This window comes from Betta splendens, chromosome 7 (genome assembly GCF_900634795.4).
Source record: "Betta splendens chromosome 7, fBetSpl5.4, whole genome shotgun sequence".
Lineage (NCBI taxonomy): Eukaryota > Metazoa > Chordata > Actinopteri > Anabantiformes > Osphronemidae > Betta > Betta splendens.
Genome location: NC_040887.2, coordinates 6,306,999 through 6,332,885, shown reverse-complemented (window position 1 = coordinate 6,332,885; position 25,887 = coordinate 6,306,999). Strand labels below are relative to the sequence as shown.

The 25,887-nt window shown below is 40.9% G+C and overlaps 2 long non-coding RNA genes across 2 annotated transcripts; one reads left to right on the top strand and one right to left on the bottom strand.

The window, feature by feature from the left end:
• Nucleotides 1-202: 202 nt before the first annotated feature.
• LOC129604387 (uncharacterized) lies at nucleotides 203-24,509 on the bottom strand. The gene is made up of 3 exons (XR_008695205.1): nucleotides 24,333-24,509; nucleotides 22,757-22,813; nucleotides 203-285 (listed from the first exon to the last, which is right to left on the bottom strand). It is a non-coding gene; the product is annotated as an uncharacterized LOC129604387 (long non-coding RNA).
• LOC129604386 (uncharacterized) lies at nucleotides 23,889-25,539 on the top strand. The gene is made up of 2 exons (XR_008695204.1): nucleotides 23,889-24,389; nucleotides 24,468-25,539. It is a non-coding gene; the product is annotated as an uncharacterized LOC129604386 (long non-coding RNA).
• Nucleotides 25,540-25,887: the final 348 nt, after the last annotated feature.

The following is a 25,887-nucleotide window of genomic DNA, read 5'->3' as shown; positions in this document are numbered from 1 at the left end:
GTCAAAGATTCAACCATTTGTTTTACACTAATGGAGACAATAAATTAATGGCAAGTGCTTTTTAATACAACTCAATTACAGTGCTGGTAAACCAAGCCACTCCCAGTTTATATATGACGCGTTTTTGAGTCGCATGTCTTATTAAATTCACATATTGCAAATATAGGCACACAATGGGACATGAATGGAAGTTTGAGACTCACCTTCCGCGCAATCTGTACTGAAGCTAAATCTGCTGAGAAGTTATCGCCTCTGGCCAACACTCGCTCCACCGCCATCTGAATTCTGCCGATAAACATAAAACAGCTGTTTAGCATCACACACATTTTCTTTGATATGACAGATTTAAAGCACCGGGTTTTTTGGCCAGATGCACCAAAGATGCTGCTGCCGATCCGACTGGCAGCAGTTTGAGTTCAAATGTAAAAAGCAAAACTTCAAGGTCACACAAAGTTACACACATTTCAAACCCAAGCGACACCTCTACAGCCCTAAACACGAGTACGAGTCATATTTTATTTCCATGACAAACAAACAAGGCAACGTTCCAGTTACCAAGGGATAAAAATTTGTTTCTTGCAATCGTGAAATAATTGGCGACCAAAATGAATCAGGAAGAAAGTATAAAATTCACATGACTGCTAATTACCATTTTGAATGAGCCCGATAACTAAAGAGAAAAGGTATTAAATGCAATAATTATTACCATTTCTAATTACATTTCCAATTATGTTACTAATGAGAAAGGCTTAATTATCAGCGCAATGGATAAATAAGAGTTTTGCTTTCTACCATTTGTGATGGAGATGATGGCGCGACTACGACATCAAGAGCAAGTCCTCAGATCAGAAGCCCACAACGTGAGGCTGTGGACATGTCCCAGGCTCTGGGTGCAACTTCTCCCATCATGTTCTCAAAAAAGTCTCAGGTAACACCCTCATTATTTAGCAATTTAGTGGTTATGGTGCAAATGTCTCAACAAACAGGCAGGTGAGCGAAAGATTTCCCATTTTTCATTGCATATGTTCATTTGCTCTCATCTACACTATTTTAAAACAAACCATCTGTTTTAATTAGATCTTTGGGTATTGCTGCCTTGAGGTGGAAAATAAAACAAATGCAATTTAACCCCCTGATGTTGAGATCATTGCCTTCATAAAATAAGAAAAAATATACATGCACAAATCCAAAGCGAAGGTGCTGAGGCAAATCTAAAAGGACAATGATAAGCGTGTCTGCTCTAGGTGAAATCATGGTCAGGGCAGGCCTTTTGTCTTTGGGCGAAGCTCTAGCAAATCTCATGTCTTCTGCTGGAGAGCCACAATATTCAAATGCCAGCACTGAACTAGAAATAGACAGCGTGAGGCAGACAGGCAGAAAAGTCCTGTATTGTACCTTGTTTCAGGCAGAATGCGATTCAGCATCTCGTGCATTTGAATTATTCAACTGGTCAATCATTGCTAACGATACCCTACATTACCCAAGCGTAACCCTCCTGACTGATACCCGAGCAGCTCGTCCTCAGCGAGACAAAGTGCAGCCCATGTGGCTGACACAATACTGCTGCATCGCAGTCTTAAGAGTCTCAAACTGCTGTTGATATTTCCCGCATTCCCTCGGGGCGTTGCTCTACCTTTAGGAGAGCGGAAGTGTTGCAGCGGACTGTGTCTGAGTGCCAAGTAAAGGCACGATGGATTAGAGTCATATCTTCCACATGGCTGCTTCCTAATCCCACCATCTGAGGTAAACACAGGACCAGGTGAGGCAACGCGCCTGTCTGAGACACCTCTGGAACTCGGAGGGATCTCCTCAACGCCCACGGGTCTGCTGCTTCCAACTAGTACCCAACCTGTTCACAGCGGCTTCCACTCATGATAATTACCAATGCAGCCAACTACTTACCAAACTAGAAGTTTTCTTTTCTGTTGTGTAAATACACTGGTGTATGATCAGACCATAAAAATATGCCCAATGTCAAACTGTAGGAGTTAAACACTATATTATGGTAGTAAGCAGAAAATGGTGTGTTTTTGTTCACATCATGGAATCTTACAATTTGCTTTCTGTTGTTGTGTTGTCCTACAATTCAAACCTAAACATCTGGTTAAGTTCATTGAGTCTTTATGTCGAAAAAGTGAGCAATAAGGTGAGAGCTCTGTGTCACTGCCAAGGAATGTTGCCAACTTTATTTTAGAAGTCTCTCCCTCTCACCTCAGAGACACGACAAGGGGAGGAACAAAACAAACAAAAGCAGAAACAAACATTCATTGTGTGTTTAAAGATGGGGCTGATTTTTCAAATATCTCAATCATTACGTAAAAACAAGTTTTGATACGTTGCGGCTGTTATGACTGTTTTTCGGTACATTTTTCACACATGACCTCACAACTTGAAAAAAAAAAAGTACACACCCTTGGCACAGGTACTGGAGGTAAAACAAAATAGAAAGTTCTACAAATACGAGTGTTCCACAACTAAATGAAGATTTTTTTCCAGTAACTCTAAATGAGCATAGTATACAAAGCTGATCAGTATGAAAATGAACACATTTCCTGCAGTGTTTCTAATAAGTGGATCTTTTCCCTGCAATGTCATAAAGAAACAATGTTTAAATATAGACATAGTACATGGAGGTATGCAGTAACACCATAAACACAAGCCAGAGCTCAAGCCCTTGTGAAAGCCGTGTCAGAACATGTGAATCATGGAAGTTTTAAAAAAGGTACATATTTTGATTTTGGTGATAAAACAGCAAGCACATGAGCTCACGTGTGTTAACTGTTAACAGCTACCATGGCTTAGGAAAAGGAATGCAATCACTGTCAAGAGAAACACTCAATTTATTGTAAAATTAACAGGGGGTTGTATAAAAACCCAGCTGGACCCACTAAATGTAAGATTTGAGATCTAGTGTGTGTCAAACTGCTCATCCTACGACACAATACACGACAAAAAGTCACAATCTGAACCTGAATGGTGAGATTTTCTGAGGTTATGTTACCAACAGTTGCCCTTGGGTGTAAGTATGAGATAAATATACGGTACAATATACACGCGCACACCTTTGTCACGCAACGTGACTTGAGCAAGGCATTCAGATTCCTCTAAGTGTGATGTGCTGCTGGCTCGTACTTTTCATGATTTCTTGTTATACTTGATCTCTGCTTATCCAGCTTCAAGGATTCTCACAGAAAGGTTGCATGCCTCATCGTCATTACTACAGAATAGGATCTTTCATAAAGGTTTAATATTAATACTCTGCTTATGTAATGGCTGCCGGTCTCGGTTTCATTCATGCTTTTATTAATGATGTCAAAGTCCTCCAACCGCTGTTGGACTTCCAACCAACTTTGAAATGAAATCCAGCTGCTGAGTTTCAGCCTGTGTGTGTTTGCACATGTGTGTCTGTATCAGTCTGAGGCGAGAGGAGGAGAAGGATCTTGGCATGCGGTTTCCTGCTATACTCTGAGGGCACTTAGTACAAATCAGGACAAATTGTTACTCTATTAGATTTACATATTACTTTGTTTAAATTTCACTCAGACTGCACCATCGGGGACGCTGGCTTTTTCTTTTCGGCTGCTTAAAAAAGCCCTTCATGCGTTTTCAATCTGCTTTATTTATTTATTTGACTGATTTGAAGAGACCAACATAAAGACAGCATGTTTTGCTATGACAAAAAAGCCAAACCTGGCAACTAATATAACATACAGTAAGGAATATTCACCCTCAGTGGAGAGTTGATAGATTCTGGGTGGCTCATTCATATTTACTTCAAATCGCATACATTTGATTTGCGCATTAAACAGTTTTTCTCCAAGCATCATTACTGTAATTAATGGTCATTCATTCAGGATCAGAATGACTCCTTGTCAAAATCACCTCACCGGTGTTTGGTAAACTAGTACTTCACTTTATTCAACACTGAAATCTGAAATAGGATGAGATATTCTTTTGGGCCCAAGGCACAGGGTATGATTACTAGTAGTAAAGTATATGTATATAGAAACAGTTCAGAAATTCCATCAAGCACATCTAATCTGTTGATTGAAGGAGGCTGGATCGGTGCGAGTGTTGAGTCCCGCCAATTTATAGAGACTGTGCGAGGCTGGAGTGTGTACCAAGTGTGGACATGTTGATTATGTATGCTAAGAGTGGTTCAGTCCTTTATTGGAAAATTTACACCCGTGCAGTGATTTATATAAATCAGTAGTTCCCACAAAGCAGTAAAACCCTAATTGTTTCTTCCATTTTGAAAGTCTAGCGTCCATTAAGGATGCAGTGAGTAATAAAAAGGACTTTTAATCAATCCTCTCTTGTTGATGAGTTGATGTGTGAATGGGCTATCTTACCTGGCACCGCTACCATATGTTGATTTCTTTTTCTAATAGCCAACAAAGAGGTACAGGGAGATAGTTTAATTGTAGGTGCCAGTATTTACTATACAACTTAATTGAAATACTCCGAAGAAAGAGTCCGTTTATCTGAATTGCTTAGGGTCTAATGAGCTGTCATCTTATGTGAATGAACACGTGCTGAATGAGCAAATTTGCTTTTTGTTCTTATTACCGTATAGTCCAGCTTTTGGTAACTAGTAATAAAGCCAATACATGAACTTGTATAAATATTAATGTTTATATGAAATATTAATATACGTGCAAACATCGCTCTCGTTCCCTGTAGTGACCCTTTCATTGTCAGATTAGACTGGCCGACCCTTCCCCGACCGGCTGGCACGGCCACAGTAAATCCTGGAGACCGCTCATGCTAGGGACCTCGGGTAATTAATAAAATCCCCATTACATGCCTTGTGCCCGTTGTTTGCTATTTCAACACCCCATTTGTGCCACGATTACAGTCATTATCAGTCACCGCCATTAATTCTCCACCCGATGCCAGAACTGCATACTAATAAATTGGGCTCTAAAATTTTTTTTACCTTTCAAGGAGTTGGTGTTGGAGCTGGGCCAGGAAGTGCCACTCCAGATTAGGAGTCATCTGGTGACTCAGAAAGAGCCCTTTGAATGGGAGGCTGCTGCATCTTTGGAGATAGTTCAAATTTCCCCTTTGATTATATTCCTTTCCCCTCCAAAATGAATCTTTATTAAGCTTAAATCCTGAATAAAATGAAATTAGCAGACTGCAAAATATTGCTTTCTTTTCTCACTCTATTCCCTTGTGCATGCATGCAAATTATAATGCTTATTTATGTAAATGAGGTGTCGTCTTTAATTAGTTTTGCTTGAGGGCATTAAAATACATGTATTCTTTCCCCAAAAATGATTTGTTTTGTTGCTCTGTTCAGTTTAAGTTCAAAATGAATGATTATGCAGACTAAAAAGGTTTATTAATTCTCTGGTTTTCTTTTTTCCCCCTCTTAGTCTTTTAGAGAATTATCTTCTCCACCCACTTCTTGGAAGAGAGTATTCTCTGTGAAATCGAAAAGCCTCTTCAGGCAGCGCTCTGAGCACTACTTCGACAAGCACTTCTAAAGGTCCCAGGTTGAAACCGCAATAGAAGCTCACTTCCACTCATCTAACCTGAAGGCTACGCTCGGCAGCGGGTCCCCTATAGGACACATGTGTGATGAATTCATGAACAGGCCATTTGTTCAGTTCCATGTTTAACCTAAGCTGCTGTTTAACAATGAGCTAAACGACGGAGTGAAAGTGGCCAACTGCAGCTTTTGTTACTGTACAGCATAATATCAGCGTTCAGCCTCCCTTCAACTGCTCGGATGCGCTGAAATGGCAAGTTAAGATGCCCCCTCCCCTGCCTCCATGTATGATTTATGGAAAGGAAGCTAAAACCATTATAGCATTTTTATTATTATTGTTCTTTCAAGGCTAATGCAACAATAGATTTTTGCATGATTGATGCATTACACTAAACATTAGAGGATTACATTAACTTTGCATAGTACAGCAAGTGACACGATATTACTTATTGTTATTTTTCCTCCACATGATCCTACTGTAAATGTGCTACACATGGTATGTCTTTGCACATATCGATTAGTACACAGTGCATACACACCTGGTAGCTGCTTATTGATGCTTTCATTGTTTGCTCTCAGCACTGCTTTTTAGTGAAAACGCTAAACAGCACTGTCTTGTTCCACACAACAGCCAATGGCAGCACTTCAAAGATTAGACAAATATAAGTGACTTTGATGGCCTCTCATCTGCCCCCCTTCATCCTGCCTATTGTTAAATCTCTGGGCTCTTGTGGGAGGGAATATGGCAGCAATATGCTGATACTTCAATCAGCTGGGAGGAAATTCCACACGTAATAAGCAAGAATTGCAGCTCTATAATCTGAAGTTCCTATCGTGATGCGTCAGCTGCCAAGCGCATACGCTGCATCCATAAGGTTCTTTCATGGCATGTGTGACAGAGAAGCTCCTCAGACCACATCAAACTTCCCAAAGGGTTCCATGCACATGAAGCACATGCACATGCGGGTCAAAAACTGGTGTGCCCCCACATCATCGCTTACTGGAACAACACTGTAGGATCCGATCACGCAGGACTGCCTCACTTTTCATTAAACCCCATTCTGTCAGGTGTTCTGTGGACACACGCTCGATTAAAACCTTGCCGCACACTTTGGGGGCCTTTTACAGGCATCTGTGCATGTGTTTATCGTGTCCAGGCCATACAGGCAATGATGGGCATCCAGCCAGCTGATTCTCCCCCCAAGGTGCTAATTTATGCCACTCTAGTGCGCACAATGCTATAATTACCTGAAAACTTAACCTGGAAGCTATGCCTGACAAAGACGAGAAGTAAAATGCAATAAAACAGTGCTTTTGGTTCTCAGAAGCGGTGAGTCTTATAAGACATACTGAAAGGATGTTTAAAGGATACGGCACTTTTCCATTAGTCTTGTGGAAAAATCTCGGGCAAAACACCTGGCGCACTAAGTGCCTGCAGTCTGAACACTGAAGAGCAGCTAGCAGTCATCACAGCGCTTTATAAAGCACTGTCACCGTCTGAAACATTTCCTATTAACTATGCAGCTTCATACAAGACTTGTCATTTACTGATGATTAGTATTTGGCAACTTAATGAACTACCAAAGGCAGATTTCAAAGCACTTTACCTTGAACATTACCTAAAACAATGAAATAGCTGTCGGTTTTTAGCCCACTGCTCCTCCAGGTAAGTAATGTTTAACATGTTTTCTCCACCAAGTGTCTGGAATGCAAATGAAAGGTTTTAACCTACCAACATCACGCTTTAATGACGATAAAAAAGATTTTATACAAACATAAATGTTTCTATATAAAGGGATCTTTTATGGCAGATTAGGAGCAGGTGAGGCGAGTGACACAGCAGTTCGGCCCCATGGATTACTTCCCTGTCCAGACATCAAAAACAAAGTTATTCATGGGAAATGTATTTATTGTATTCAATAAAAAAGGAAAATACTCCCTTAACCTACTGAAAAGTCTACTAACGTGCTCTTAAATGCTCCCATTGAGGAACTAGTTTGATCACTTGAAAAAGGAACACAACGTCAATCTTTTGATGCGATATGTCCCGACAAAAGCAACAGAACCACAGAAAAAAGATACGTACAAAAGAGCTTACTCAAACATCACCTGCTGTAATCACCCAAAGGTGCGGTTGGATTTCTGTTAAAAACAAAGGGAAACTTTTTTTGTGGCTTTATGACGCACATGCCAGGGACATGCTTTTGAAAACAAGCATACAGTATGAACGGAATGCTCATTCTCAGACCTGCCTGGATTTTACAAATCCTGCTAAAAGAAAAAAAAGTGTGTGGGCAAATGTGGCCAAATTCAAGATCATATGCAGACCACTGCATATATATATTTTTTTATAATTGCTGTACCAATATTTATTGTTAGCTACTAAATAAATATGAGATTTTGGCAATTTACTTTAGTAAAATTTATATGAATTACTTCTACCACTACTTATTAGGATTAAGCACAATATACAGTAAAGAGATACCTTAAAACATGAGAAAGGTTTCAGTTAAGAAAACTGGCTCTGCGACTTGAGAAAACAGACAATTTATATGCGGGAAGACAAAATGTGTACAAGAACACAAAACAGGACAAACAGGTTCCACTTTTATTTACCGACGACAGATGCAATTATTCTAATAAAAGTTCTCAACAGCAACAGTCTGACTTTCTGACAATGCATCAATGAAGTCGAAACCTACATTAAAATCCTGTACAGACAGAAAAATAATGCCGCTTGTCTACAGCATGTGGGTTTTCCCAAGAAAAACAATACAAATGGAGGATAAAGACTTGTTAGAACGTAATCAAAAGTGAAATGTGGCATTTGAAAGATCATGTGCCACGTCCACATAACCTTGATGACCCCTCAGCTGTACAGTAAGTCATCATTTAAAGTGACACACAATCCCTACTGTACTTACTACTGTACCTCGGATGCACATGGAGGGAGAAGCCAGGTCTAGACAAAGTGATAAAGTGAAACTAAACCTGTGAATGTAACTTTTATTTTACTTCATTCATGCTGGTCACCCGTGGAATCGCTTCAGCTCTGGGAGACTTTTTGTTCACAAGGCAGCTCCATGCTGTACTGTAGCAGATGATTTTGTGTCACTTTCAAGCTAATAAGTGTAGACACACTCTTTACTGGTAATTACTATCCAGAGGTGCAGGCAGAAACCTTGAGCCTTTGCAGAATACTAACCATCGTTGTACCCACCATGGACATTTTAATAAAACTGTGTCTGCAAACAAGTAGATAGCGCAGAATCAGTTGTACAAGTTTGGACTCTGTGACACTTTAAACTAATCAGGGTTGTTAATTGTTCCTTAATTCGTCTGTAGCTGTAGTCCTAATTGTTTTATTCATATCTAAAATGGAAAAGGTAATCAAAGTGGAACTTTTTTTGTTAAACTCAGTCTAGGTCTCAAAAGCCACAAGAATTTGAGAGAAAACAAAATGCCTGTCAGGGCGAGCATACACAAGGCAAAGGGGGAATCTGGCATGGTCTAAGCAAAGTCATAAAAATATTTTCCCTTTTATTTAATGTCATCCATAATTCATTGCCAGGAAAAGCTAATCAATAGCACCTTAATGAAAACTTGAGCCATATTTTATTTTGCCGCAGAGAAGTCCCGGATCAGCATTTGTTGCCTTGTTATGTGCTGGTTTTCACCCTTGGGCTGTTTGACAGATGTGCATCACATTTGCAGATATCTTAAATATTTGCTCTCGTCAACCACATTTGCTTTATCAAAACAACACCAACGAGGAGGGACACTTCTGATGGCAGCTATGGCGATTCAAAGAAAGAAAAGTGATCCAAAACTGTGAAGTCTCCCACTGTGGTGCAGCAGCTGCTACCTAAGCTGAATATGGCAACACACAAACAAACTAAGTGAATTTCTACCTAAACACTGATACAATTCTGATGCTTTCCACGTGTCACAGATTTACTGCAGTCCCCAAAGAGTCTCGGTTTATATTAATATCAGATTGCGAAGAGCATGAAGAAAAGTCATATATACACTGAATACTAACACTGTATTTACTGCAACTAACATTATATTGAAGCTGCAAAATCATCTAGCTTTTTAAACAGTTTTACTGTATATTAAATCTCCAAATCATTGCAACTCACTTAAAGATGTCCATGCAGCATATAAATAACTTCACAGTGCAGAACATTAGGAACTACTGTATCGTGTATGAGAACAAACGCTTGCGCTGTCATTGCTTTTTGCATCCATACATTAGATGCGGTTCAGTGCAGTCCCCTTAATAAATTAAATTAATATTTGTCTAACTTATCTGTCACATATGATCACGTCAGAGTGGCATTTAAGCAAAAAGGTGTAAAAAAGTGGTAACGGAGCTGCTTGCAGAGATGCCGGCAGAGATGCGACGCTAATTGTTTCCAGTGATCCTTGTCTATGTACAGTGTGCTCTGCTTCCAGTCAACTATCTATGAACCCACACTACAATTACAAGGGAAAAGGTCATTTTTCATGCTCTGAAAGGCATCCTAATGAACTGGTTGCCACCTATTTAACAGCACTCTCCAGTCCTGGAATAGTCCTTCCATACCCACTGACAGCGTGCTTCACCTTGCCTGTGAACAGAATGAGATGTTTTTGTTTTGCGATCTGTGTCAGGGGCAATGACTGCGAACCCTAAAGAAGCTTGTTTAATGCCTGCATTCAGAGTAAACAGTTATTCATCAAAAAAATAATAATGTCTCAAAGGTCAGGTCGTAAAAACAATATCTGCCCTCTTTCTATTGCCTCTGGTGCATTAGTTACTGTTGACGCCATGAAGAGCATTTGATGTCGGAGGGGGGAGGCTTCAAAGCACTGTACACATGTACAGTGCTTTGAAGTAGTCCTACCAGTTAAAAATGAAGACATCTCTGTCCCGCTCTGATCCGCATACATTGTGAGCAATATCGTAAGTCTGCTCATCAATATTGCATGACACGCGTGTCTGAAAAGCTGTCCAGTGGCTACACATCGTTTGCCTGGATTTGCATTGTCAGCCGGAGGTGAAAGGGTGGAGACCTGCCAAGTGTAAGGCTCTGGGCCAGTGCCACGACAGCTGACTGCTAAGACGGGCCATGTGCACGGCGCTGCACTTCTAGCAGCCAGGATCCCAGATCAAGTAAATCCTAATCACATAGATAATAGGCCTCTAATGTGAAAATTCATATTTCTGCTCCAAGTGTTTCATGTTCAAAAGGGACTACATGTCATTGGGCTTGCCTACATAAAACACCGGGGCTTCTATCAGTCACTGATTATTGCAATGAGGAATTAAAATCCCTAAACACAAAGGGCCCGGCACCACATTGCTTTAGCTGTCAGATTTAACTAGTGAAAGTGACCACAGCCTATACATGCTGAAGGAGGGGGAATCATATTCAATTAGTCAGACAGAAATATTCTATCAGACATGCATTCATTGCTGATTAATAAAGACACAAGTAAGCATATTCCATTTCACCAGAGCCCGACTGTGCCCTTACATCCTCCATATGCATCCGGTAATTTACACACCTGAGGTAACTGACGATGATGAACATGTGAAGTGCGGGGAGTTTGTGTAGTTTCTTGGAGAGGACTAGCTGGCGGGGGCGGTCCTTTCCCCCTTATGGCACACTGTGTTTATGCCAATCCCTCAGGCCATTTGTTTGCAGCACTTCCTTACCCCACAGCACCATGCATAATGCAGGAATGAAAATGTTAACAGTGGCAAATAAAACCGGCAAGGTGCCCCCACAAATCAGGGCAGTTTAGGAGCACATTTAATCATCCATGCATTGGGGACAACGCATAGCAATTAATTGTGGCATTTTAAAGAAGATCAGGACCCCATTTTTCCAGAGCCCTTCAAGCTCCTAACTCTCCATCTCGCAGCATCAGCCGCTGCACCTCTTTCTCCAGATTTTGGACCAATTCTTGCTGGTGTCTGGACATTAGTTTGCCTCTTTTGCACTCATAACACAGCCCACCCAGCATCACAAACAGCAAAAAACAGGCATTGTTTGGAGAGGGTCTCCCATGTACACACACAAGAGGTAATCCAGTCTAGATTATGCTCCAAGACAAACAAGTTAGAGCACCATATGGTGGTGTCAGGAAAATAAATAATTTACAGAAATTCATGTGCAGTGAGCTGATGAGCAACCGCAGAAATATCAACACAGGCATCCTCATACTTAACCCGTCTAATAGGAACTCTCAGCAGGAGGGCCACAAACACACAACCACAATATCTAGCCTTAACTGAATTGAGAACTACTTTGGAATTTCAAAGACTGGGACTGGCAACTGTCTCTGGACGTAAGGACAGCATTTCATGCAGATACAATCTGCAATGCCTTTCAGCACTTCCTGAACACGAGACAGCCTAATCTAATAAACTGGGGAGGGGGGGCAGAATCTGCTCAGGCTTTTAGCCCAGTGCCAGCGTGCCTCCTCTCACATCTGACTGCAGTCAAAAATCCACTTGTTATTTTTATTTCTGTATTCTCCCTGAGGTGTACTGTGCGAGGCTTGAGTCATCATTGTTCAAGTCTTTAGAGTAGGGGGAAAAAAACACGCACACAGACAAGCTGGTGGCAAGGTTATAGTCAGTCAGACAAGGGGGCACTCGTATTCTGCCAACCCCAGGGAAAACTCACAGAGGGCTCCGGAGAGCGAGAACAGAGATGTGCTGTGTTGCTGACATGGCAGCCGTCACGTCACACTAACTGGTAAGAGTGATGTGCACAGACAGCACTGAGATTTGTAGAATACTGTAGCGGCGTCTATCTTGAAGACAGGGGGATTTGCGGATTACATGACCCCCATTTCTTCTATAGCTAGTGATAAGGAGAAAAAAAGTAGCAATATTATGAGAATCAAACTAAGAAACCATTAAAAGCTTATAATGTGTATAAAGAAGCCAGAGGGATTTGTGTTATATCAAGGTGATCATAAAGCACCTACTCATCAAATATAGGAGCTAAAATATTGTAGTTAATTTAAATTATGCTACATCTTTAAATCTTGAGCAAAAAAGTCCACAATAAATGAATAAACGTATGTTTTCTATAATATCAATTGATTGCGGTTATTGTGAGAATTCATTCATTCATTCTTCCACAAGTGTAACATACCTGTCATATAATAAATTCAGCCAAGACTTTAGAGCAGGTCATCAAAATAAAGAAAAATAAAAGCTTTAACTCATGTCTTTATCAAACCATAGTCAGCAATATCACAAAATGGGAAGACTGTAAATGTGCTTTAAAAGCTTTAAAACTTTCAAATGTTGTTGGCATATATTACTCGCTCTTTCAAGGACCACAGGTACAACAATGTCTTTCACAACATCTTCATGAGTTGTGAAACTGCAGGCTTTTAACATGATGCGTCCCTCTTTAATGTGCACATCAGAACAAAGCAAGCAACAGAACAAGCAAAACAAAAAAACCCATGGCCCAAGTTGCTCCACATTCATGATAAATCACTGCCACTTTTATAGCCTCTAATAAGTTGATGCAAAGCCATTTTTCTTCCTGCCCATCGTTCAAACATTTAAGGCATATTTACAAGGAACTTGTTAAAATATTTAATAATATTTAGTGGCAATTTCGAAGCAGCCTGTCACCGTGAGATTTATTGCCTTTAAGTGTTTAAAAAGGCAATGACATGAATAACAAACTGTCAAAATTCCCTAATTTGCATAGACAGGCCATAACTCCTACTACCTTGCATTAAAAAAAGAGGTTTTTAACAAAACGAGTCATAAAAGCAGCATTCAAAGTGAGTGATGGCAAAGACTCTTCCACAAAGTCGCACCGCAGAGACAGCTCCCCCCACTACAGATGCTTCAGAGATCAAGTCAGCCAATAAAAGGACATATATTCTGCTGCTTTGACTTATTTATCCTGTGTGGATGAGCTCAAGATGGAACATCTCCTATAGGCGAGCCTAATTAATTGTGATAAAAGGCTAATTCAGAGGCTGCACAAGAAAAGTGAGCCAAACAATAATATTCCCCACAAATCATCTCTGCCATCAAATATTTCCCCCATAACTTTCTAATTCAAAGTCCTTCGGACGTGAGGCTTTTGTTAAGGAACCTCACTGAGGCGAGCAACCAATCAAGTACCTCTGCCATTCTTTACACACTCCCAACTAAAATTCTCAGCTGCTCGACACTAAACTCTCTTGTCCTTTGTTTGACTCAACAAGATGTGGCCATGTTTGATGCGGCTTGGTCCAGCAGATTCAACAGTTTTATGACAGGACTTGGTGACCTGGGCCTGCCCCGGCTGTCCCAGTCAGAAAAGAGCCCCAGTTGACACTGATTGCAAGGCTATGAGTAGTCTCTCCCCTGTGCCCTCTCAGTGCAACTCTAATTAATAGCCAATTCATCTTCTCTGATCTGAGCCAGCACATGGAGTAATATATCGTTAGTTTGGCAAGCGAGCTATTAAAGTGTAATAACCAAGTACCAGCACTCGATTTGGAAGAGTAGCACATACTTAACCATGAAGTGGAAACAATTAATTTATTGGAGGACCTCCTGTAACCAATCGTTTACTAGCACTCACACTGTGATGCAAAAGACATCTCCTGTTGTGTGTGGCACAAGTCAGTGACATTTTGGGCTCTGTGCCTGAAACCTCTTGCACTATGACCAGTTATGTAAGCCTCGTGGAAGCACCAGCGTCACACTTTCTGCCTGCTCAGAAAGAATCTGCCAAGAAAGTTCATTACAACAAACACTCTACTCGTTTGACAAGCAAATCTTCAAGGTTAAATAAAATGTAGGATCCAGATTTTCAGCTTAATGTTACATGGGATGAATATGCAATGCTACTGTACAATTTCTATAAAGAAAAATCCTACTACTACTGTAATACTTTACTACAACAAATCACCAATTTCAACAAAAAAACGTTTGTGTCCAAAAACAGGTTCCACTAAAAGCCAAGAAAAAAAGTTATTTATAGTTAATTTAAAAAACACATCTGGCTAAACTTAAAATGCCAACAATCCAACAGCAAGGCAATCATACTTTCAGCGTTCTCCAAAAATATCTGACACATGACTCAGTTAAAAGAAAAGTAGGAGAATGACAGAAAAGTTTCATGAAATTGATAACATCTGACAAAACCACCGCAGTCCTGCTCAAGCAAATACGATCTGGACAGGTGAGTAACTACACTAACAATACTCAATAAAACAATGGTTTCTACTCAGTGATAAAATACAAGTAATTGTATTTCTCCTATCTTAGACAATTAAGGTGCATATGTATCTAGAAAATGTGCCCGCTTGTTTAATTATGCACCAGTGAACAGTAAAGTCGTCTTTGAAACTTTTATAATTGCAGGAAATCAATGAAAATGCACAGGACTCAGTCGTGCGCTTTTGGCCTTGCTCTAAAGCAAAACCTTTAAAACCCATTATTCTTTTTTGCAAGAACTAATGACGTTTTTGTGTCTTCAGCTTAACACACTAATTGACGGTTTTTTTGGAGGATAGCCCAGATGGAAAAATAAGTACCCCCTTAAAGACCCAACTCCCTTGCTCATTCCCTAGCTTTAAGTCCCTTATTAATTAAACTTTCACCAAGTCAGGAATTTTTATTAAAAAGATAAAGTCTGCTGTACCGTAAAACAGAACTAGCCTATTGTCTCCGAAGCTAAAATTTTATTTCTATAAATAAAAGACACTTTTTAATACCATCATTTGCAGCAGAGGGACTGGGACCAAAGGATCCACACAGTACAGTAATTAGAGGGAGATTTTCTTCCCGTACTACTCTAAAACTGGTCAGCTTTAACCAATACCCTTTGCTCCAACTGAATAAATACTCTAAGACAGTTCACGTTGGCATCATTGGTTATTATTTACCATACGGCAAACAGAGGCTGCATCATCATGCTCTGGAGGGACTGAAGTGTAAATATGTGCACTGCTGTGTGTCTCGCCATCTCAGACGTCCTGGCAGACTGCTATTCAGAGTGGAAATAAAGCTACAGCCAAATATTGACTGCAGCTTTATGATCAGTCATCCACGTGATCAATCAAATCCCTCTTGTGTCATTAACTTTGCAACAATATTTGTCAATCAACATCAACATATGACAAAGACTGTGTTGCTCTAGTTGGGCTTCCTTCAAAAAAGCCTGTTTGGTCCTTGTTAATAAAAAGCCTCTAAGACCGGTGAAATGAAAGTTGTTAACTAGAGTTTTATAAACGTTCAAAAACATACTTCTGTTGTCTGACATTTATGAATAAAAGAACTTTTCTTTGATGTGCATATGTGTATAAAAAGGTGCTGAAGGTCAATGCTACTGTACGTCTACTCATGCAGTCCACAGCATGCAGGTTAAAACAGGCTATGTCAGGATGTTATGATACTAAGATGAAGTCCACCGATACATGACGAGCATTAAGGTGCCAGAAAACCAATGCATCATCCACAGAGGATCATAATGGCACTTCCATAGTCACTGCTGTACAGCTAGCAAATCACAGCCAATTAAGAACCCTTAAAACTTACAAGTCAAGCATCACTTGTTGTATGGTTTTATGGATATGAAGCTCAGGTGGCTATATTGGACCTGTGATGAATGTTAAAACTTTACAGGGAATGTGGCCTGAAAGAGATTGGCATCAAAAGCTAAACAGAAGCTTTGGTGCCTCCGGTTTCTCAGGGACACAGAGGAAGAATAAGAGTCGTTGGAGGAACGTGCGTCGTCCACATCTTTTTTTTCATGAGAATAACGCTTTCTACTTATTCTGAGAGATAAACAATTCAGGCCTGTTTCCCAAATTTTTTGTGTCAGTTTTCTGTTTTCTGCTAACGAGATGTCACTAATATGTACTGGAATGCTGTGTGAACAGACAATTTGATTGGCCATGAAGAAATTAATGATGTATACCAAATGTGGGGGGACAGCTTCTAAGTGCAGATTTTTGTAGACAAACATAGCTGTTGACAACATTTTCCACCCAGTTTGCCGTTTCTGTCAGGCTGAAAATCTAAAATTAAGAGCAAAATGTTTCCAAGGTACCACAACCGTTAACAAATCATGTCTTATTAGCATTTTACCAGGACTGGTCAAATTGTAAGGACACGTTACTAAAAAATGCCACTTAGCAAGAGGGAAATCATAATTAAAAGAAACAGTATTCTGGCATGCATGTCATTTGTAGAACAACTAATTTGACTGTATACCTGGGCTCCTTTTAACTAATTACAAAAAACTGGAATAAACATTGCATGCTGTTCATTTACATAAATGCATCCTCTGATTGTGATGTGAATTCTGCTGTATTGTTCCTCTATGCACACACAGCTTATTTGAGCTTAATTTGTGCCACTGTGTCTTCCTGTGAGCAGACCCCAGTCATCTTTAAACAGCTCCATTTAAAATGCAATTTGATTATCTGCCAAATTGCTACCAAGTCTTTCCCTCTGCATCTCGGGGATGGGGGGTAAAATTTTTAATTAGCATTTGTGCATAAAAGACAGGTCTTTGTTGCATTTTGAACATGGCATCCCAGAATGACCACCACTTTCAAAGAGTCATCACCCAAATGATTTCTAACTAATAGATCCAAAGGGAGAAGAGCGGTCCTGGCACAAACGGGTGGGGGAAATCACAGAGGTCTTCGGTGGCACTGAAGAAACCCACAGGACACGGCTTGTTTAAATAATCCAAAACTTTTCTTTAATCATAGTTTAGGAAATTGGCCGGGACCTTCAGCAGGAGACAGCTGCTCTGCCCCATAGCCATTTAATGAGATTCACTGAGGGTCTCCCTTAAATATTTACGCTGTCCCATGGCACAGCAATATTGTCCTAGAATGGGGAGATAACAGCCAAGGAGGTGTGTTGAAGTTTTCCTAATCAATTTGCTAATTACTGGAGCAGCTATTGGAGAGACGAGAGGAGTCCCTTCTGGCAAGCTGTATTCTAATAAACGTTGAAAAATTTATTTACTCCCTTAGCCAAGAGGAATCGTGAAGTGGGATTACAGCAGAGCGCTGATTGAGACAGAGCTGGGCTGTGGTTGAGGTCGCAGTCAGAGGAGCGAGGAGAGGTCTCCAAACATAAAAGGATCTCTCAGGACCTGCACCTTTGCATCTGCTCTGGAAAGGGAGATGGCAGCCTTACAGACTTGGCACAAAAAGCCCTGTGTGCTATAGCTACATATCAACAAATATTAATGAGACTTCTGGTTCTTGCATAATAAAACAGGTAACTGGAATTTAATGCATATGTATGCAGTATACACTCTGTGTGTCTGCCTCCCAAATAAAAAATGAATGTGTAGAAGTACTAAAATAAGATGAGACAGTCACTTAAACGGGCCGGCATCACAGCAGCCATGGAAAGGCACCGTACTCAGAGCAGAGGGCATGAGGCCCAGACATTATGCCAGACGTTAGGTTTGTGTGTTTGAAGCCACCCTAGTGCCCTCTGGCACGGGCCAAACCTTCTCCTAACCTCTGGGACTGAGGGCGACTCTGGACCTGTCACAGGACACAGTCCACAGTCTTGCCACAGTCCTCAGGGTTGGGGGCCAAATCTGCTCCACTTCTTCAACACCACATTATCTAGAAGCCCCTTCTCCTCCCAAAGGCTTGTAGCCAATAGTAAGTTGGCAGGATCAAGACAAGCCAAAGGTCAGAATGAACTGAGAGCTGGAAGGGCAATACTTTAAGGAAACTTCCACTCTGAGGTAAGGGGCCTACCACTGAGTGTGTAAACTAACTACTCTCTAGTTTTCTATAATACACTACAAACCCAGATCAATGGAAACACCAGTTCAATTATTCTGTTGGCACTGCCCAAAGGGACGTCACTTAATTTGTCATTTCCTAAAAAACACAATCAAACTGCCTCATATTTTGACAACATGAAACTACCTTATCATTACAAACCATTTTCCCAATTTGCAGCCCTGATTAAATGAATACTGCTTGATTTCAATCATGAAAACATTAAAATCCTGCAGGTTTTGTTTAACTATTTTTGAACACTTTAATCAGATAATATCAGTGATATCCCCTCATGATTCATTTTTTTGTTTTTGACCTGATACAAACAAACCCACTGAAGAAAACAAGGCAGATTATAGCATTTTACACTTTTTTTTTCATGTCACCTTTCATTTTTCCAATCAGTGCATTTCCCTGACTCCAACAGTCCCTCCAGTGTAACTGAGCACGTGGATCTGGACACAATCCCACAGAGAATTGATGCAAAAACAAAAACACACAAAAACCTGTTGCTGTGACATTTTGTTTCCTCTCACCTCAACGCACACCAGTCACAATGGACCGGTGTGTGTTGAGATCGCCATGGTGATGGCGCTCTGCCTCCCAAGGCTCCCTGGAGGGGGTTGTAAGGTTGGTGGTGGGAAGGAGGGGGCAGTAATGGAGCAGGTTGGCAACCGTGCTTCAACCAAACCGCAGTCAAATTAGCAGAATAGTGACTGATGTGATTTTTCTGAAAGCCTTTTCCGTGTGTAAACTGGAACCATTCCAGCCCAGTCAGAGATAAAAACCCAAACATAGAGTTATTGTCATCACAGCAATCATAAGGGTGACATGTTGCAGGGAACGTCTTTTACTCCTTAACCTTTAAAAAGGGCAAAAACAGAACAAAATGGTCTATGAGCAAAGGTCTGAGAACATCTGTCTCTAGGTAAATCATCCTTATATGACAGAAAGGCACAGAGATGACATTACAGAGGAAGACAAAAGGGCACCTCCCACTCTACACCCTGAGCCTAATTTGCTTCTTGGACTGTTGTTCCTTTCTTTTAAGCCAAAAATTAAATAGAGTGGGTGAATGTATGACACACTTTTCTCTGCTCAAAAACACTGGTTAAGACCCTTTACTTTTACAAACACTAGTTTAGGTGTGAAATTCCTTGGACCAAAGCATGATTATATGGTTTGGCAGGCAGTAGATAGAGCCAAGTATTGACTTAACAAGTGAGTTTTTTTAAATCTTTCCAATACTGACCAATAATCAATCTCATTCTGACATGACAACAATTCTGTCATGTTTGTACTGCATCAAGGTAAATGCACAGTAATGCTAACTTTTCCTCTACAAACCTGTCTGACTACAGTATGACTATACTGTACACTATCCTGCAGAGTTTAACTGGAAACCAGCTGTCAGTCAGACATTATTTTCCTTTGGTGATTATTTTTCAGCAGAAGTTTCAATGCTCATTTATGCAAAAGCAAAAAACACTTTGTTTCTCTTACAACTACTGTGGGAGCAAACCGCATTTACAGTTTATGTTTAGCACACAGTCAATAATAATCACCCTGTTTTGTGCTAGTGATAGCAATGAATACAAAGGTTATAATAAACAGGGAACAATACATTGGTCAAAACGTGAAAAAATACATCATAATTAATTTATCTCTAATCTGGGATGACTCTTAATAAATGAACAGAAATTGTGTCTTAATATTAAATCGCGTTTCTATACAACTAACCTGCAAATGCCATTACATTTACACAATGTGGGGAACATAAGGGCAATAGGATTGCTTTCTATCCTGAATGGCAAGCTGCAGAAATGTAATAATAGAAGACAAGGTTGCTTCATATACACACAGTGATCCAGCTTAAGAGGTATCAAATGTTCTTAGACTGCAATGTGTAGATTAAAAATAGGCTTGAAGTCAGACAACGTGAAAAAACACTCAGTGTACTAATTACAGGAAGTTTAAAAATCACCTCCTGGTGTGGTTTCACTGTGGATGAAGATTAATGTGCCAGACAGAACCACATCGGATTTGATTAATGAAAAGGAGAACTGTAGTGGTACTAACACTGTAGAATGCAGGGCGATACACACTGTACTACTGTATATGTGTACAGTAAGTACTGCATTGGATTTCTATTAAAGCAAACATGGTTGAACAACCACTTCAAGTGACTGGTAATTTGTTAAATGACTTAATTGGTCACCAGTTCATCCAATTCATCTTAATGCTTGTTTCTGGACCACACCCAAAGAGTAATGAGTCAAACATGCATTGCAGCCAATGCTTACATTCAGCACAGGAGTGAATCCCTGTGTGTCCAGACTGTGCTGCTCACATTTTTAAATCAAGCATTGTACTGCTCACCTGGCAAGTTTTAGCACCTGCACCCGGCCCTGTGGCTGAACAAGGCTGTGTTCATCCGAGATGCAGGAGTGTTTACTCACTAAATGCCAGGTGGTGCAGGCCCTGAAAAAGGTACAGGCCGGGGAAAGGGCCTAACCTTTATACAGTGTCTAAATGTCCCCACTTTCTCCTTGAACATCTATCCTTAACTGTGCTCCTCTGGTCCCCTCCCTGTCCCAAAGTGGCCAGCTGGGAGCGGCGTGCATGTGCTGACGTCCCTACTAACCTTGGCCGGTGTAAGGATTACCGTGCATTTACACTCAATGCTCCTTCTTTCGTTAAGACTTATTAAGAATGATAATGAGCTCGGAAAGGGGCAGCATGTTCCTTTCTCAACTCTGTGAAAGCTCTTCCCTCTGTCTTGTTCTCGCTGTTCACTTGTCTTATTCCTCCTCTCCATCCTTCCTGCAGTCTGTCTTTCTCCCCCAGTCCATGCCTCCCTCTCTGTCTCTCTCTCTCTCTCTCTCTCTCTCTCTCGCTCTCTCTCGCTCTCTCTCTCTGCATCGTATTGAAAGGACCCAGGACAAATTACCAAAAAGGCCATTTTCATCTATGAACTGCAGGATTTAATCGATACTTATTTCATGCCTTCAAAATCAACCCTATATTACTGTTGTCTGTGTGATTTGTTTATTTTGCTCTGGAATATTCCTTCAGTCGAAGGGGGAAAATGCACGGGATGCAATTCACCTTGAACCTCCATTATATTGGATTTCTCTACTGGCTGATCAAGCATGCAAAAAGGACATTTCCTCAGCACTAAAATAAAAACAATAATGATGATTAAAAAAACATGTGTGCTATTTGTGCTGGTGTAACGGTACGTGTTGAAGGCAGTATATTTTTACAAGGCAAAACACTATGGTTGTGGTAATGTGTATTTGTATACAAAATCATTACACTGAGGGCGATTGATAAAGCTTATGTGCTGCGAAACAAAAGTAATGGCTCCTGAAGCCTGTCAAATGTCGCCTGGGATTCCCGAAGCCTATTTGACATCAAAGACCTAAGGTCCATAGCCAAGGTCAAACAGTAAAGGAATACGCGCGGGTTCAATTCTACATTTCCCTTGACAGATGCGGGTGGGTGCTTATGAGACATGGGGCATTTCATTAATTGACAGGGATCACTGATTAAACAAGGAGATTTTCAACAACTAGTCTAGTGGAGTAAGCATAACAATTCATGTGTCATTTTAGTGAGAGGGATCTAATCAAAAGGCCGATAGGACCACATCAATAAACACTGAACTAAACACACACACCAAATTGCAATTAAAATGGCACAAATGGACAATCAGCATCTCAGCTTTCTCACCGGAGGAGGTTTACCCTGCTCTACTTTCACCTATAGTGGGCATGAGAATTTATGAAAGAAGGATGGCAGCAAGAGCGAGTCAAAGAGAGGTAGAGACGGCAGTAAGCTTGACAGATGGATATTGCAGTGTCTCATCAATGCCGAAGAGAGATGAGAAGCTGCACCACCGGTCTGACAGTGAAGGCTGGCGAGTGTCCAGCCTGAGATGGACTTCTGGACAGCGGACACATGCCGTCACATTCCAGAGTTACACCGAGTCGAAGAGCTGGAACTGATCACTTTACAGCTGCCTTTAGAGAGAGTGCATAAGGGTGCATGTACAGTAACCCTACAATGAACTGAGGTGAACTGTTGTATCACCTGCCGATGGTTATTCTTCACAAAGAAGAGACGCTACGAAAGTAAACTTACCTTTGGTCTGGCTAATGCTTACTATTCATATCACACAAAATGCATGCTGATTTCATGTCTAAACATGTGTTTTTAAGCTCGCCTGTTTAAGTGTCAAGCGTGTGCTTGCTTTGCATGCATGAATACATCTGCAACAGTTAGGCTGCACAGCTGCTGCATTATGAGGGTATTATGGAAAATATGCTCAAAAAGCACACACGACGCACATAATGAATCCTTTAACATTATAAAATTATTATATTTACACTGGATTAGTGAGATAAAGATTCAAAGCATACATCAGGACATCAAAACTGTAAAATTGGAATAAACTTTCATGTTTACCTTGTTTTGTAGTACCAGTGGCATTTTTAATATAGAAGATGGCTTTCCATGAATGATCTGTTTAACCAAAGACAGGAGGGAGAGAAAAAAAGGGGATAATTAATTACTTTGTGAGCTATTGCACGGGAGAGACAATAAACCTGCCTGGTCGCCATGGATATGACATATTTGCTCTGAAAACAACACAATAATTAGCAAAGGAGAAAGATCCGGCGAGAACTCCGGGTTTAAAGTGCCAGTGATCTATTCCTGTCCTTATCTTCATCCCCGAGAATAATAACACAGTGGCAAGCACGTCCTACAGACATTTATAAATGCATGAGAGAACAAACAGTGACCCTTTACAAAAGCATGTTAAATTAAATCTCGCAACATGGTGGTGTTTTGTAGTGATCACAACTAACCAAACACACAAAGTGCGTATGGTGTTTTTAAACAGATTGTTTGTACTACAGTCAGAAAACCTGCCTCACAGCCACTGAGAGCAGGAACTGCAGACAAAAATTATATTTACCATAGCAAATACTGTCTGAGCGTCTGCTCGCTCGCACGCGCGCGTGTGTGTGTGAGTTTGTGAGGATGTGCTGCACCAACGTGGTCTAGAACCTGCAATCACTTTGAGACAGTTGCTTATTTATTCCAAGAGGTTAAACAACAACGTGATCTGTTAAGGTGATATTTATTTGTCATACACAACAGCAGGCTGCAGGTCTAAATAATTAGCAGCGTCTTCTGATGAGGTCAGTCACAATTTTAGACACACTGACAATTCAGTCTGAAATATCCAAATACACACGCGAGTGAGAAAATCATAAAAGTTATTTACAATCTTAAACAGCAGAACTTCCGCATTCTAGGCTTTGGATATTGATTGCGTTTCTAGTAGTTCCTCTATTTACAGTAAATGATACTGTATAAAGGCTACTACCTGTTTGGTGGCCGCCAGCGCAGTTTCACTAAGTTTTTTCTAAACAAAAACTGTGACTCTGGGTGAAGTCGCACCGCGTTCGTGTCATGTTTTACAGAAGTGCCCGTGGACCGTAGCCTCTCATGTGGGTCCGAGCAGCGGACTATAATAAAAACTGCCACAAATCAGCCCCGTTTTCCGCTGCCGCGTCTAAAACCTCTGTGTGTTTGAAGAACGACAGTATTTCAGCTCGCGCGGAGTCTGAGAGAAAAGTGCGACCGAGGGCGAAAAGTTGCGCGCGTCGCTCTCTCAACTTCACAGCGAGGCGGGCGTTCGCTCGCCTCGGACTTTCTGCCGCTGTTTCGCACACTTGAACGGGACCGCCGGGCTCGGTTTTATTGAAGTTCTCGCGTCCCGTCGCAGGTCCGGTGGGTTCTGCGCGAGGCGCTCCACGCTCGCCGCCGCCGCCGCCGCTGCCGCGTCGAGCCTGACGCAGACGCACCGTGTTTACCGAGAGCTCCTCGCGCCCGGGCTCCGGCGTCACTGTCTCGACTTTGATGCTTGGAAGTGTTCGGTGATGCTCGCCGTCGCTGTCGCCTTGTGCGCAGTGTGGCGTTTGGAAACGAAACGAGCGTGTGGAGTAGTTGACAGGAAAGGGAAAACTCTTACCTGGGCTACTTCGCTGTCTTTCGCTGACTTCCAACCTAGGGGACGCGGGCGCCTACGGTGAGAAGTATCATTATTAAAGTTGGCTCTTTTTTCAGTTTTTCGGGCTTTATTGTAGCATTTTCTAATTTCTTGCAGGGCGAGTCGCCCGGAAGATCTGCCCTGGAGACCGGCTCCAAGTGGGAAGAGGAGTCCTTAATTGAATTTCTCGGGTTAGCAGGTGTTGCTTGGAAAACCTGGACTGGAGTTAGAGGTCTTCTCAGCACACCTTACTACTTTAAAGTATATAGATTTGCTTTAGGGCCGCTTTTATTTCAGAAACAGTTCGCTTTTTGCTTCTATTTGATAAATAAATATTATTGTTGCTAATTATACAGCAGGTAGGTTACGCTTTTTTCCATGCTAACTGGTTAGCAAACCACCTGCTAGCTTACAGCATTAAACATTAAAAACAATTCGCTTTGCTATTCAACTGCTAAATAAACCATAACGTTTTTGTGTTGTCTCGTTTTGTTCTGGTTGTGGGTTCTAAGTGGTCAGACTTACCTCAATTAAGTTTCCATTGCACGTCAGTGACGCTGCCATTTAGGTCAGTAACGGCCGCATAAGCCCCGCCCCCTATCCAGCTGCCTGTCAATCATCTGATGCAATTATCATCACGCGTGGTTTTTAGGAAAGCTGAACATTTAATAAACGTGTTCACTAATGAGGTAGTCGACTAAAAGTTTACTACATGACATGGACTCGTGATCATTCATTGAACCCTGCTTAAATGTAGTAGAAACAGCTTTTAAAGGAAGAAAATTGTTACTTAAGTAAAATTCTGATGTACTGTAAGAAAACTCTAATACTTGCTGCTAATGCGTTCTGTTCCAAAATGTAAAGCATGTACGTGTGATAATATTTTTATTCTTATGTACTGTAGTGGATCTGAATGAGATGAATGGGAGTAATGCTGAACCGAATTAAGACTGTGAAGCCGAACAATGAGCTGAAATGAGCTACAAACCACATTTAGTATTCTCTGTTGGTTCTTTACTATGAGAGAATGCATCTACTGTAAATGTAGTAATTAGTGCACTTGTGAACACTGGGATTAATGTCTCATTTATAACTAATATGCTTATGTTTGTGACATAATTGATATTTATGCATTATTAAGGTCTTTAAACTAAAACATTAAACACATTGGCATTTCACAAAAAGCCTAGTTTTTCTGTGTGCGGTGTGGTGTTTCATAGTCACAACAATCGGTAACAACATCCTCTACAACAATCCATTCAAAGTTCCTGTTGGCAGATCACTAATGTCACCTCCTCTCTTTGTTTTGCCTCTCTCCTGCTGCCTAACGTGCATCAATAATATACTGTAAAATATTCTAAGCATGAGACTCCTTGAAGGTATTCCAGGAGCAAAGCCCACAGGAACAGTGGGGCTGTGATAATGTATTTTAAACTTGAACTTTCCTTATCTAAATTCTGCAGTCTTGTGAACTATTGACAAACAGATTATTGCCAATTAGCAGTTTTGTGATGTGTCCTGTTGTACATAATAAAGA